General features: G+C 40.5%; 1 long non-coding RNA gene, 1 other non-coding gene and 1 pseudogene across 2 annotated transcripts; 1 reads left to right on the forward strand and 2 right to left on the reverse strand.

Annotated features, from left to right (window-relative positions):
• Window positions 1-1,426: 1,426 nt before the first annotated feature.
• Window positions 1,427-6,011, forward strand: LOC137974225 (protein fem-1 homolog A-like; annotated as a pseudogene).
• Window positions 1,471-1,543, reverse strand: Trnav-uac (transfer RNA valine (anticodon UAC)). The gene has a single exon. It is a non-coding gene; the product is annotated as a tRNA-Val (tRNA).
• A 370-nt stretch (window positions 6,012-6,381) lies between the features above and the next one.
• On the reverse strand, window positions 6,382-7,788 carry LOC137973689 (uncharacterized). Its single transcript, XR_011117299.1, has 2 exons — window positions 7,527-7,788; window positions 6,382-6,732 (listed from the first exon to the last, which is right to left on the reverse strand). It is a non-coding gene; the product is annotated as an uncharacterized lncRNA (long non-coding RNA).
• Window positions 7,789-10,000: the final 2,212 nt, after the last annotated feature.

Raw genomic sequence — 10,000 nt, forward strand, 5'->3', positions numbered from 1 at the left:
TATTTGTGCGCATGATCAATCGCCACGCGTCAACAATATTTTTTAAATTTACAACAGCGTGACAATTTTTAAACTGTCTAAATTCCCATGAGAATTTTTCCGTATGTCGGTTACAGAAGCTAGTTTACCAGAATTGAGAAACCTATTAATTTTTTCAGTAAAAATTAAAATGGCAATTTAAAAACTTGAACTATCTTGAGGAAATGATTCCTTGGTTGTCGTGTGTTTGCCAGAGTTGTTCGAAAATATCCGCTACTGTTTGTTTTGGTTTTGTGGATTTGCGGTAACTAGTCACGCGTGACTGACACCCGAATACGTTTGAATTTTTAACGCATGCTCAACACGAAATGTCGAGCCGGCTGGCAGAGTCTATATCGAAAGAGACTCTGCTCGCAGGGTACTTAGTACTACGAAATGAAAAAAAAAAAACTCCCTTACAACGAAATTAAAATTTGCCTTGTTATCGGAGGACAGTCAATTTGCGTTCAAAAAGAGTACCTCTTTCTTGTGGTCAATAATTGCTAGTCATTATAGTTTTCAGTTGTCAAAGATTGAAGGAATACTGAATTGAGGCTCAAGGAAATAATTTCCTTTTCCCTTATCTTCCGCCTGTTCATTTGCTCTTGAATTCACGGTCAGTTGCCAAATTTTCTCTTCGGATAGCGAGAATCGCTGTTTGAGCATATATGCCGGTGTTAAACCAAAACCTAAGCGTTTTCAAATTAAGACTTCTAAGGTGACTTAGTACCATCCTAATAAAAAGTTTCAAAAAGGCAAAAGCCACCACCATGTCCTGGATGGATATTTTTTTTTTCTGCGGTGCGCTTGTCCCATTGGTTTTCACTTGTATCATGTAATTGTTGTGTGTGCTCGGTTGACCTTGTTAAGAAGTTATTAAACGAGAGTAACAAGCAGTAACAAGTCATGTAACAGAGAACAAGATCAACAAGGTAACGGAGGTAAGAAGGTAAAAGTGAAATGAGGCCAAATGAGTCTCCAAACCCCTTAGAAATCACATGACTTAGGCCTTTTTAAAATCACTCACCAACCATTCGAGATAGCTAAGTTAACTGTTTAATGTAATCAGACTGATTGAATATGCATGATCTGAAATTCATTTTCAAAGAGGTTTTCACCCTCCACGGATGAAAGATACTTACCATTGTAACTAAACAAAACTGCTTTTACTATTGAATCTTCTGTCTGGAGGGATGGTGAAAGCTACAACACCGGGCACTTCAAACCCTTTAAACCAATCCCATTTGTGACTCGAGGATAAAAAACGGAAATACAACCCTTCTACCAATGCATTTGTGACTCGAGATAAAGGCGGAAATAATCTTAATTGCCGATATCTTGCGACTTTAAACGCATACTCCCTTCCCTATTTGAACGCTCTGCAAAGCACAATACCATTTCCTAGAGTATGGATATTTCATTACCCATTTTCATTGGCCATCAAAACAGATGTGTTTCCAGTCAGGTTTGAACTGACGACCTTCTGCGTGTAAAGCAGACGTGATAACCACTACACTATGGAAACCACCTGCTTGGCTTTTAAATGGAACTGCTTGGCTATCGGAGACCCATCTTTCCACAAAAACATAGACGAGTCTAAATGAACATTAGTATTCATATACCTAGCCCACTGCAATCATATAGTTGTTTCACATATGTTTACGTCCCTTTGGGAGGCAGGAGGTCAATAGCCCTAATCAAGACAGAGGGCAGAGTTTCTCCTAATATGGATCAGCTGGAGGCCTATGAATAAAATTCAGCAATAATTGGTGTTTGATATGGTACCATAACATTGATGTGAAGTGATAAAGTGTTTGTAGTGTCAGTCCTTCTAATAAGAAAATTTCTTTCCAGTGTTGAAACCGATTTGAGCACCTTAAATCATTCCAAATTCACAGATGACATCCAGTGGATTCTAACAAGGTGTTTGTTTTGAAGGTTATAAGATGCCTGATTACTCATGGTGCAGATGTGAATAAACGCAATCAGGATGGTAATACTTGCATCATGGTTGCATGTTGGAATGGGCATCTTGGTACATTTGGACTCTTACGCACAGCAGGTGCAAACATGAATGTGCGTGATAATCAAGGTTTCTCAATGATTCATTGCGCTACTGCTGCAAATAACCTTATGCTGTTACACGAACTTTTGCCAGCCCCAGATGGTACAGCAGTGAATGCAAAGACATCGGAAGGCATCACTCCATTGATGCTGGCTTGTGAGAAAAATCACCCCGATGTGGTTCTGTTTCTGTTGAAGAGAGGTGCTACCGTGGATGAAAATCTGACAAGGGTTTGACGGCAGCACATTTCTGTGCTCTATCAAACGATATTGCCAGCCTGCATCACTTATAGACTATAAAGCAGACTTGACCAAGGCTACTGAACGAGGAAGTACCGCAGTCATGCTTGCTGTGCAAAGGGCTATGTCTCCATAGTAACAGCACTCTTGCGCAATGCTTGTAAGTCCAAGCTGAAGAGTGAGCTTAGCTCAGCACTGAAGTTCCGCGGCTTGGCTGGACAACAAAGTTGTCTAGGCTTCTTTCCACTAATTCCAAAGGAATGGATATAGATGTTGGTAATGAAAATGGCGAGACTTGCCTGATGATGGCATGCGAGAAAGGAAGCGTAGAGATCGTTCGGATTCTGCTGGATGAAGGCGCTGATCCAAATATTGCAGACAAAAATGGCGTTACACCACTCATGATTTGCTGTAGGCGCGGCCAAGATAGAATTGTACCACTTTTGCTCAGGAAAGGGGTTTTAGTGGATCAGAAAAACAATGATGGGGACACTGCTTTGCACATTTGTGTGAGGCATTATCGGGAATTTAGTGGACACAAGAAGTGCTTGGAACAGTTGTTAAGCACAGGCATATACACAGAAATTAAGGTAGTTCTCTTCATTTGGATGGTCTTTATATTTTCTTATTCTAGTCGTGTCTAAACAGTGGTATGGTAGGTTGTATAAGTAGGAAATTATGACATCATTGATGCAATCACTTCTATATTTCATGTAGCTGTTATTGGAGCAAAGGACGGAAATGTAATAATTTCGTTTAATTTTAATTCTTGCAGAACTTGGTAGGTGACACCCCAGTCACAGTTGCATTGAAGAGTAAGAACTGGTGCGGACAAGCTTTCGAACTGCTACACGGAAGAGGACTGGAGCTCAGCACCTCGCTCCAGGACTCCACAGGTGACACGGTGTTTCACAAGTGCGCGCGATCGGGTGATCTCTTGTCCATGACTTATTTGCTGGCCTTAGACAACAGAGGCCCATTACAGAAGAACCAAGATGGTGACACGGCGCTCAGAGCCGCAGCTCTTGAAGGCTCAGAGGCTATGACGCGCACATTGGTCAACACGGTCAGCGGATTCCCAGTGAAAGACAAAATTGAAGCTCTCGAGTTGCTAGGTGTAGGTCTATTGGCTAAAGAGATATCACGTGACTGGGATATATCTGCCGTGGTGGGGTTCTGGCATGAGGCACTTGTGTTTCGTCGCACTCACGGCCTCGCTCTTCCTGAGATGGAACCAAGCGAATTTCCGCTGGAATTTTTCTTAGAAGCAAGACTGCCCAGTGATTTGTCGTCATTTGAGTCGAATCCTAGCGCCGTAACTGCGCAAGCCCTGCAGATTTGTGACCGCGTCTTGGGTGACAAACATTCGCGTCTCCCCGCCCTCTTGGGGACTATTGGCGAAAGGTTTGCCCAGATTGGCGAGTTTTGCCGCAGTTTAAACATCTGGCTTTATGTTTTGGAGATACAACTGAAATTGCTCTCTGCCTCACCAGATGAGGTAGAGGACGTTTTGAACACCTTCCGTTGTTTCGCGGATGCTTTCGGTTTCGTACTAAGCCGTAGCGGAAGCGTCCTCCATTTTAAGACTGTGCATCGCGTAATTGAAAGTGTCCTTCACGGCCTACGAACTTACCCTGCGCTTTACGAAGCTAGAGACAAAATGATGATCTATCTTCTTCACTACTTGTCTGCCTTGTCGGAAGTTGCGTCCGCTGAGCATGAGTTATTAGTTACCATGGAGACAGCAAAGGCGGTTGCGCGGGCAGGCCTGCGCACTAACAACGGGTTCAACTCTCCTCCACCTCGCCGTGAACTCCAAAACTGAGGAAATCAGTTCTTTGAAAGAACACCTTCATTTTCCGAGTCTTCGCGTGTGCGAACTTTTACTAGACAACGGTTGTTCATCTAAGCGCCGTGGATCGTGATCGCAACACTGCACTTCATATACTCCTCACTAAAGGCCACGCGGAAAGAGATGTCCTGTCTTGTCTTCTCGACAACGGTGCACACATGGACGCGCGTAATTCTTTTGGCAAGACTGCTCTTGATCTTGCTCGGTGCAAAAAAGTTCGTCGCGTTATCCGTGCTGCTGATCACGTGCCTTGTCTCCAGTGCCTCGCAGCCCGGAAGATTGTTCTCGAGAACCTTAATTATGAAGGGATGGTACCCAAAAGGTTAGAATCGTTTATACAGCTGCACTAGAGCAAGCAGTTTACCTCCAGGAGGAGAAATCACTAGTATTTTGCCATTGCTTTAGTTAGCTCAGCTATGGTAACTTGTGCACCAAAAGGCACAGGTTGGTGAAACTTTGCAAGCCGCACGTTCAAATAAATGCAATGCACAGAACAATTATATATTTTATTACTGCATCCTTGTATGCAGATGCGAAATAACCTGCAATAAGTAAACATTAATATCTATAATATTTGCTTGAAGTTTAAAATAACTTATTTTTTATTAGGTTAAAAGTAGTTAAAAGATGAAAATTATAAAACCAAACATACGTTTGATGTTGTCCTTTAGGAGCGTATTTTAGAAAAAAAAAATTATTCGAGTGACTCCTTGAGCTGCTTTTGAAAAAAATGTGATCCAAGCTTTCGCCGATCTACGGCGTCATCAGGGAATGATGATGCCGTACATCAGCGAAAGCTTGGATTAATTTAAAAAACTGCTCAAGGCCTCACTCGAACAATTTATTCATTTTTTCATCATAAAAATAAACGTTTTCGACACATTCATTAGCTCACCCAACCCCCATTTACATGTAAGTGCTGTCAATCAAACAAAACCCTCTTCTCAAAAAGTTTATCACCTCTCAACGCCTCGTTCCATTTGACTTTGATTTTCACTGAATGGTTTTGCAGAAGTGCGAAACAATTCAAGAAAAAATGAAATAACCGGCCGTTTCACTAGACACCAAATGGAACAGTCGTTCCCTTTGGCATATATTCCTCATTTAACTTCTTATTCCGGTTTGACCGCGCTATCACTGTGCAACTTGCATTATGATACTGGAATCGCGGCCTTTTACATAAAATCAGTTAGTTTTCTATTTGGTGAAAAACTCGCACCGCTATTTTTTCCTGTCAATGCACAAACTCTTTTTCGTTCTACTTTTTGCCAAAAACCTTACTCTTCTCTTCGGAAAAAAATTCCCACCGCTTTGTCCTTAAATCATATTTTCTTTCTTCGTCGGCAGCCTAATCTCGGTGTGGCATTGCCACGATGCCCTTGCCGCGGAGCACGCGAGGCGAGTAAGCATGAACATAATAGTACTTGTACGCAAAGTGATTTTGATGACTGCGGTACTAAATGTGAATCAAATGAAAATCACATTGTCAATGTCGAAAAGTGAAGCTTAAAACTAAACCAATAGCAATTCACTCCAGCTTTTACAACAAGTTTAAGTTCTCATGCTCTATTTTCCGGCTTCGTCTTCCGAGTCCATCTACAGTTTAACAAACGAGGTACAAAGCTTCCTAAGCGCTTCCAGCACTGGGCGTATGATTCTCACTCGGCCTCGGTGACAATTGTGAACGACCGTAACGTGACACATCAAGAACTGCATCCCACCGAAACGCCCACTAGGCGTCTTGTTTTACGATGTTGTTTGAGGGAATTGGTCCATACCGCCCCAATATAGTTTCTATCAATTCGGGATATGAGGGAAACGGTTAAAGAAAAGGCCTACGGTTTGTTCACTTCGGCAAGGCCAACCCGGGAGGGGGGGGGAAGGAATATGAGAGTGAGTTTTCAAGGGTAACTTCTCACAAACCTCCACTTTCTGAACGCGTTTCCCTGCACGCTTGATCTCGTATTTCGAAAGATGGAGCGATGGTAAAAAATACTCTTTGTTTTTAACCTTAAAACAGTTAACACGACATGGGCGTGAATCTGGCTTACGGACAGTATTCGGGGTCTTTCGCTGGTCTTTCACCCGCCTTTGAAGAACAAACCCGGATATTCGCGTGAACTTTCTTTCCCCTCATTATCAAGCCATTTTGTTCCCGTCCCAGATTTCTCTCGGCCCAAATTTTCTCTCAACTGCCACATAACATCCACAGCTAATACATACTCCATTTATTGTTTCACATCTAATTGTCTTTGAGAGTTTTTACTTTCACAAAATACTGAAATTAACGCTTCGTAATTTACAATTATAATAAAAGATTTTGTACAGAGATCAAAGAGGTCCTGACAGTAAATTTTTCGTGGTCACGTTCAGGATACAAATCCCATGGTTCATTTGTTGCTTGTTTGCAGTATTTCGTCAGCAGATATACTTTTTCTTTATTGACTCGTTGCCTTTTTTCTTTCGCTTTCCGATGTCGTCCGTCTCAAACTGTTTTTGCCTGCTTTTGTACAAATCTCGATTGTTTCTCTGCAAATGCGTTCAAGAGCTTGCTGTGCCTAGAAGTAGCAAAAGACAGTGGTCGCTATTAGCTTGAACAGGTTGCCCGTGAAATCCTTAAGCCAGTCTGTAAAGTGAGCTAATTCTAATTCAAATTCAAGCGTGGGGAGGGAGAATGGGACCGACACAAAAAACGGCTGCAAAGGAGGCTAGTATCCTATAGTTCTTTTGCAAAATACGCTTCTAACCTCCGAGTCTGCGGAAGAAATCATTCATGTTAAAGATTTTGAGCGCTACCTTTCTGTGGTACTGTGAATCAGATAATTATGTTGTATAATTTAAGTCTGTGGGTGTAATCCTAAAGCGTGATCATTCTCAAATGAAAGCCGCTGAGCAATGCTTTCCTCTGGTGCTGATTATTATGCTGTAAAAAAAAAAAAAGGTTCTATCTTTTGAATCTGTGTGGTAGATCCTAAAGTGTGAGCATTCAAATGAAAGCTACTGAGCAGTACTTTCATGTTGTGATGTTTATTATGCTGTACAAAGTGGTTCTATCTTTTGAATCTGGGTGAAATCCTAAGTGTGACCATTCAAATGAAAGCTACTGAGCGGTACTTTACTGTGGTGCTGTTTACTATTAAGTACCATATGATTCCTGTCGTTAAATTGAATTCCACAAATTGCCCACCATTCGTTTGCCCTTTTTCGAAGTTTTATGTCCAAAAGTCATTCTCGGTTATTTCTACTTTCATTTCACAAGTTACCGAGTCAAACTGAAATTAAACTCAGTCTGTGTCAGGGACTTTCTTTAGTAGCGTTTTTATCAGTAAGAAGAAAGCAGATAAAAAGATACCTGAAATTCTCGTTTTCCCTTAACACCAACGTTTCCAATACCAGCCGTAAAGCACTCCGTTTTCTGTGTTAAAATGGCGAATATTAGAAAAGTGAAAAGAACTAGGGAAGCCTTCATTTTTCGTACTTTTTGTTCAGCTCTATAGGCTAGAATACTGTTAGGATAATGGGTGATATGTGAAGATAAGTGAGGAATCTCTCTGCAGTCTTTTATAGAGAAATCTGCCAGATTTTCGGAGGTTCACGAGAGAATTATTATGCCATTTGCTTACAATTAAATCTTACTGTACAAAGAAAAGAAATACAAAAGGAAAAAAATTGTCGTTTAGCCCTTTTAAGTTTCTTATGTTCATAAGCTTGTTTTAATTCGAAAAGCTTTTCGAATACTTTTAATAACTTGCGAAAAATAATAACCGTATCTCCTGATTGGTCAATAAGAACGTTGGCGTGTGAACTATTTGCAATGACAGCATGATTACAAGAGGCACCGCGGTGATTTTCCCCTTCTCGTTGTGCCTTGGACGGAAATAAAAACAGAATTTAATAATTACTGTGTTTTTTTAAGTCAACGAATATAATTGAAATCATGAACATTTGGCAGATTTTTATTGTCTTGTTCCGGTAAGCTCTCGAACATGTCTGCTAGAACCTCAACTTCTCACCGAAAAAAGTTGTAGAGCAATACTTGCGCTTGAGTGGGAAGGTAATCCAGAAAAAAAGATTGATCCTTTTTTAGTCCTGATGTTTATCCATAAATAGACGAGGCTCGACGCGTTCATTATTGTTTCACTGGGGCAGCCCTTTTTTACGGACTTTCTTGTTTACTATTTTTCACTCTCTCCATTGTTTGCAGCTTACTTGTCTTTGTCTGGATTTTTATGGCATTTGATCGAAACTTTTTCTGTGAAAAAAGTAAAACGAATTTTTCTTGTGGCAAACCATACCACCTTTCCTTTTCAATTTTGGTGTATAATTTGTTTCTCCGCGATCTCACATCTGCTTCAAATCATTAAGTCGTGTAACTTGCGTTCTCACATTGGGAATCGTTTTATTATCAACTCATGATCTAAGGAGAGCCTTTTTATTAAACTTACTCCAAACGCGGCAAGCCTTCTCCATTAGCCTATTTCAGTTTAAGACGAAATTGTACGATTTTCTAAACGAACTATCTTCGCATTATCATCGCAGCTGATAAAACAACTTGAGGCCGTCCATCTTTTCCCCTCCGGTTTACTGTCGAATGTTTCTTTCTTAAAATTTTGGGTCGGTCCGTCAGAGTTAAGAAGAAAACAAGAAGAAGATCAGAAGCAATTTGAACTGAAAAACATGCACTTTCAAGCTACAAAAAGAGTCGATTGGCAGGGGAAAAGAAACGAGTAGAGAATCAGTGTTAACATGTTTTGTACCCTCATGGGCGAAAGGCCTCTCCTGTGGCCGGGAATATTGTTGCATTTATTCTGGGGTTGAAATTGAAAACGAAAATCTGTACAAGCAAAACCAATATTTATATTTGAGATTAAAAGTTGAAAAAAGACTTGTTTTTAAGTCATACCTTCTTCGCATCTAAACTGACGAAAAATACCTCCAGAAATGGGTCTGTCGAATGACAGGAAACGAAGAAAACAAAACTGAATGGACAGAAAAAGTCCTGACTCCAGCGTCGTTCAAGCATGGCTTTTTTTCGGGCTACGTAAAATCGCTTTAGAGAATCCACTCATATCCACGGTTTCAATATGACTTTCGCATTTATTTTCTGCAATACACAAATTTCAAGTTTATTGCGGTAGAGAGACGAAGTACAGACCCAACGTGGCCAGGGAAATCACTACACTGAAGTTAATATGTTCAAAACATTTTCATCACAAACTCTTACAGCCACTTGAACAAGAAATGCACATCAGTGAAATCCTGAAATTTTGCTGGCAAAGAACATTTCACTCAAAGCAATGATTTCGATATTTTCCGGTGAACCGAGGAGTGGCTTCGGAGCTCAAAGTAGAACAAGTTTAATTTTTCCCTAGGTCTGTACCTGACTATAACACATCGCTTGCATATATCTTTAATGTAAAATAAAGTTTGAAGACAGAATCAGGCGAAAAGCGGATTAAGACAGCACCACCTGTTGTTAAAATGTCTCTGGTATAAATTTAATATGTTTTTACTGCTCCTCGCTTTTGTTCTGTAGTTTTTTTTAGCAACGACGAAGAGTCAATTTTAATAACGTGTCCGAAAACGGCGACCGACATACAGTAACTTTAGTTAAATTTTTCTCACATAAGATTATAAAAATGGGCACGTAAATAAATAGATGTCACGTCCTAAATCTTTTTTAGATTAGAGATTACTTTAAGGTCGATTGGGAGAGTTACTTTGTGATTCGGGTAATTGCTTACCTATTGTTTGGCTTAAAAGCTGTCCAGTAAAATGGGTACTGCCACCAAAAATCGGCGCACCGTTTAGGTACAAGGAAATTTG

The sequence above is a fragment of the Montipora foliosa genome, chromosome 10, assembly GCF_036669935.1.
Source record: "Montipora foliosa isolate CH-2021 chromosome 10, ASM3666993v2, whole genome shotgun sequence".
Taxonomy (NCBI): Eukaryota; Metazoa; Cnidaria; class Anthozoa; order Scleractinia; family Acroporidae; genus Montipora; species Montipora foliosa.